The sequence below is a fragment of the Sus scrofa genome, chromosome 10 (genome assembly GCF_054392235.1).
Source record: "Sus scrofa isolate SSC_HxYL_T2T_F1_AM1 chromosome 10, Sscrofa_HxYL_maternal_Yorkshire_Landrace_v2.0, whole genome shotgun sequence".
Lineage (NCBI taxonomy): Eukaryota > Metazoa > Chordata > Mammalia > Artiodactyla > Suidae > Sus > Sus scrofa.
In genome coordinates this window covers 77,740,637-77,746,636 of record NC_139392.1, presented here as the reverse complement: position 1 = coordinate 77,746,636, position 6,000 = coordinate 77,740,637, and positions in this window count along the sequence as shown.

The window sequence follows — 6,000 nt, the reverse complement described above, 5'->3', positions numbered from 1 at the left end:
GCCCTGAAGGAGAAAAGTTTTAAAAGAAAAGCAGTCCCATAATTTGTCTTTCCTAGAGGAGCTGTTTTCACTATGACTATGCCAAGAAAGTATTCTTTCATGTCCAATACATATAGATGAGATAAATGGTCTGCTCCAGGATTCTGAGACAACAGCTCAGTCACAGTTTTGAGAAACAGTCTGTGTAGTTCTTAAGAGCACAAACCCTGGAGCCAGATTCTCTGGGTTCAAGTTCTGGCCCCAGTACCTACTGGCTCTGTGACTTTGGGAAAGTTAGTCAACCTCTCTGTACCTCCATTTTCTCATCTGTAGAAGTGAGAAAATAACAGCACCTATTTCAACAAGGTGTTGTGAGGGTTTAATGTCTAGTGGTTAGAGCATACTAGGCACATAGGAAGTGCTTTATAAACATTGCCTATTACTACTGTCTACATGGGATTAACCCTCGTTAGAGGCCCAACAGTTGACCAAAGAGTTCAGTGCTATTGATGATTCTCTGTCTGTCCACAAATTCAAACTCAAATTCTCCATGCATCTTGTTCTCAAAGGTGTTTAGAGTCTATTTTCTCCCTTTGACATGATGCTTCAGACCTGCTGTCACCTGCCTAGATCATTTTTTTTTTTGGTCTTTTTTTAGGGCCACAACTGTGGCATGTGGAAGTTCACAGGCTAGGGATTGAATTGGAGCTGCAGCTGCCAGCCTACACCACAGCCACAGCAATGCCAGATCCAAGCCTTGTCTGTGACCTACGCCACAGCTGATGGCAACACTGGATCCTTAACCCACTGAGCAAGGCCAGGGATTGAACCCACATCCTCATGGATACTATTCAGGTTTGTTACCACTGAGCCATTATAGGAACTCCTGCCTGGCTCATTCTTAAATCAACCATAGTCTTTTCCTCTGTTCCACCCCCAAATTATGTGTCCATAAAGTTAATTAACAAGATAATTCACAGAAGCATATTAATGCAAAAGTTACCAAGACTATTAGATGATGTCACAATAATTACAGAGACTGAGGATTCACCTTCTAAACTGATCTGCTCCAATCCTCTGTCTAAAAGGATGCTTCAACTTTATCTCATCAAAATGTTATGTAGACACTCAAAGTGGAAACTGGTTTTTAAATTGGGATTTTTTTCCTATGTAATTCTAAAATTTTAAAAATTTAAGGAGTTCCATGATGGTTCAGTGGGTTATGGATCCAGTGTTGTCACTGCTGTGGCTCGGGTTCAACCCCTGGCCCAGGGACATCCTCATGCTGTGGGCCAGACTAGATAGATAGATAGACAGATAGATAGATAGATAGATGGATGGATGGATGGATGGATGGATGGATGGTAGATAGATAGATAGATGGATGGATGGATGGATGGATGGATGGATGGATGGATGGATGGATAGATAGATAGATGGATGGATGGATGGATGGATGGATGGATGGATGGATGGATAGATAGATAGATAGATGGATGGATGGATAGATAGATGGATGGATGGATGGATGGATGGATGGATGGATGGATGGATGGATGGATAGATAGATAGATAGATAGATAGATAGATAGATAGATAGATAGATAGATAGATAGGTAGGTAGATAGCTTAAACTATGGCCTGCTTCATAGGAAATGCTTAATAAGTATCAACAATGCTATTGACCTTCGTGTTAGTATTTGAGTAACTCACATCTTCTGCCTCCCAAGCCTATGACTGCAGGAAAATCACATCTCCTTTTAAAAGTCCAGTTATAAAGCCCGTGCTGCATCAGTTTGCCATGAGATTGCCAGTTTTCATGTGCTCCTCAGGCGTGTTTGAACAGGGCTTTCTTGTACCCTCAGGGCCATAGCCCTTCTGACATTCCTCCTATTCTACTGGTTGTGGCCACCATGGCCTCAGCCTGATAGTCTGCTATGGAAATGTCTCTACCCTGGGCCTGGTTGTTCTCTGCAAGATCACTATCAAGTCTACCACGACCCTGCCTCCAAAGAGGGGACTCAGAGCCCAGCAAAGGCATGACTTCACTGTGAACGGAGATGGGCTTTCTGGATATTCCATGGAAATGTAAGGTTGGCTAAACTTGGGAGCATGAGTTATTGTTACTGCTTCTGCTTAGAGCCCCCAAACCCAGGCCTTTCCAGGTCTGCTAGCTCCAGGCTTGCTGCCTTGCAGCCTGGCCAGCTCACCCCTCAATCACAGAGTGTGGCCCAGGCATAGCCAATCTAAGTCCACACCAGACCACCACCAGAACCTAGAAGAGAGGAGGGCACCCCCATCCCCCCCATCATCCCTTCCATCACCCACCTGCACCCATATGCACACCCACCTACCCAGTTTCATGTCACAGAAGATGATTCTTCCAAAAGATTGAAGAGCAAGGATTCCATTTCCTACTTAGGGAAACCAGGCCCTCCTAAGAAGAGGGTGTTCTTGCCTCCCCCAGACAAACAATTTAATGAGAACGTATTGTTTCAAACTAGTACATTTGGGGTTACAGCTCTGCTACAGTATTTAAGTTATATAATCAGACCACTTCAGTCTGAAGTATCTGCATTTGGGCACTTCTTTAGCCGTGCATTTCTGTCTTCCACTTGCTTATATCATTGATTAAAAAGCCCATTGTCTGGAGTTCCCTGGTGGCCTAGGGGTTAAGGATCTGGTGTTGTCACTGCTGTGGCTTGAGTTCCATCCCTGGACTGGGAACTTCTGCATGCCATGGGCGTGGCCAAAAATAAAATAAACAAACAAATAAAAAATAAATTAAAAGCCTACTATCAGCCCCAAGGTTAAATTCAAATCCCTGAGGCTCTATAAACTTTTTATAACTTTAATTGATCAAATTAATTTAACTTTTAAAGCTTAGTGTACCATCTCAGGAAATCCCTTTAGAAAGAACAGACAAATAGGTATATACCCACCCACAGTGCATGTACACACGCAGAAAGAGTAGTTAGGGAGAGGATGTTGGGGATTTGATGTGATAGCCTTTAAAAAAAGAGTCCCGGAGTTCCCGTCGTGGTGCAGTGGTTAACGAATCCGACTAGGAACCATGAGGTTGCGGGTTCGGTCCCTGCCCTTGCTCAGTGGGTTAACGATCCAGCGTTGCCGTGAGCTGTGGTGTAGGTTGCAGACGCGGCTCGGATCCCGCGTTGCTGTGGCTCTGGTGTAGGCCGGTGGCTACAGCTCCGATTCAACCCCTAGCCTGGGAACCTCCATATGCCGCGGGAGCGGCCCAAGAAATAGCAACAACAACAACAACAACAAAAGACAAAAAGACAAAAAAAGAAAAAAAAAAAAAAAGAGTCCCTTCAGGGAGGGATAGATTGGGGCTTTGGGACTATGATGCACACTGAGGTATATGGAATGAGTAGGCCGCAGGAACCTGCTGTAGAGCACAGGGAATTCCACCCAATAGTCTGTGATGGTCTGTATGGGAAAAAAGAATGGATGCATGTATATGTATCACTGAACCACTTTGTTGTCCAATAGAAATTACAACATTGTAAATCACCTATACTCCAGAAACACTTTAAAACATGAAAAGAAATTAATGTAAAATTTTTTTAAAAAAAGAGACACTTCACAGGGAGGTGGGTTAGCAGGTTCTTCCAACAGTTTATGTAGGAGGAGATAATGACCCACAGGGGACCGTGGAAATGGAAGGAGGAGTTATTGTTGGGATATATTTTTAAGGTGGGAGTTCAAAGATTTTACTCTGTTCGAAGATGTGAATGTTGGTGGGGGGAGTGAATTTTTTGTGGACTATTATTCAGCCATAGAAAAGGGGGAAATTCTGGAGTTCTCCTTATGGCTCAGCAGGTTAAGAACCCAACATGGTATCTGTGAGGATGCAGGTTCAATCCCTGGCCTTTTTCAGTGGGTTAAGGATCCAACGTTGCTGTGCGCTGTGGTGTAGGTCTACAGCTGCAGCTCCAATTTCACCCCTAGCCCAAGAACTTCCATATGCCATGGGTGTGGCCCTAAAAAAAAAAAAAAAAAGAGGGGAAATTCTGCCACAGGAAGAGCATCGGGAGAAAAGACCCACACATGGCTGATAGGACCACCAGATCACCTCGTACGATCAGATCTGTCCATTTGGAACGCTTGTGGGTTGCATCGTATACCTGGAAAGGATATGTGAGGTCCTGACTCCAGCTATACCTGTGAACGTGACCCTGTTTGGATGTAATCAGGTTAAGATGTGGTCACAACGGAGTGCAGTGGTCCCTAGTTCAGTATGACTGAGGTCCTTAAAATAAGAGTAAAATCTGGACACAAACATGAGGAAGAGGGCCAGGTACAGGTGAGTTACATGCCAGGAGCCAAGATGGGCTTGGGGCCATGAGAAGCTGGAAGAGGCAAAGAAGGACCCCCCACACTCACACACCAGAGGCTTCAGAAGGAGCATAGCCTAGCCAACAACTCCATTTCAGACTTCTAGCCTCCAGAAGGTCAAAAAATAAATGTATCTTGTTCCAAGCCAGCTAGTTTGCTGTAATTTGTTACAGCAGCCCTAGGAGTCTAATGCAGGAACTTCAGGCATTTTGGATATATTACGCATATATATGTAAATCTGTAGAATAAAGGTATTCTACTGCTTTTACAGATGTCTCAAAAGATGGCATTTTTAAAAATCTCATCTCAGAAAAAAAAATGCACAGAATCCACATCGATGCCCATATTTATTTTTTCCCCAAGTAATTAAACAAATTTAAGGTGGGTGGTGCAGCCTAGCTTCCCCTGATTTCCAGTGAATAGGGTTGATGAGTCAGGACCATTATATCTCTCAGAAAGTGCCCTGTAAAGCAAAATCTGAGTGTTGTGTTTACTAAAGTGATACCATATGTTGGTTGATTAACAAGTTGTCAGAATATTAGAAGTTCTTGGCTGATTGCAAGAAAGAGCATCTGTTTGCTGAATCTTGGATCCAGTGTGTGTACAGATATCGCCAGGTTTGGCACTTTTCCTAAATATCAGATATAAATTTTTGCAGTATTTAGCCTTCAGAGAGTAACACTGATGTACTGCTGGGGTTTAAGATATTTATCCTCAAGAAAGCAAATGAAGTAAAGCCAAAGAGAGAACGTATACACATAAGAGTATTATTGCATCATTTGTAATTATTTCACCATTTTATCTCATATCATCTCCTACAACTGTTTCCTTGAATGTCACTTGCATAGTAATTTAAGAAAAAAAGATGAAATCTCCTTTGCTATTATGTTACCTATTGATAGAATTTAATAATGCCTTCTATTTATAAACTGACTTACAGTTTACAAATGCTTATTGGTTGCTCACAACCCTGTAATGATGGCAAAAAAAAAAAAAAAATCCCCGTTTCACAGATAAAGAATCTGTAGTTGAAGTGAGGGGAATCCATCTGGCTTGGAAGTGATAGAACTTGGACTTAAAGCCTGGTCTTTTGAGCACCATTCCTGGACTACTTGCAGGTTCCACATGTAGAAGTTCAGGAGCTGGTTGTGGGGGCTGTGGCAGGACCTAGTCAGGGTGAAATTCTGGAGTTTTTCTTTGTGCCTTTTTATACCCTCTCTTTGATTCAGTCAGCCATCATATAATGGATTGTGACATTCTAATTCCATCAACTAGATTCTGTTGGGCCGGGGGGCGGGGGGACCTTTTCCTCTACCCTCTTAGGTTCAGTGTCTGGGGGCCTGCGAATTTAACTGACCAAAAAACAGATTAGGAGGAGAAAAGAAATATACATTTCATCGATATCATTCATGCGTGAGAGTTCTCAGAAAAGAAGTTAAATGCAAAGAAGTGATAAACTCAGGGACTTATCTATCATTTTAACAAAGGCTCTCCTTTGTTTGGGCTTTGAATGAGTAGAAAATATATGGAGGGAAACTAATGGAAGATAAGGGTTATTTTAGTAAGGTTTGTTTATGCAGACTCATCTCAGGGCTGACTCTGTCTGCAGTGATAAGAGTTGCCTTCCTCTTCCCAGTACAGGAATGGGAAACACCTTCATAA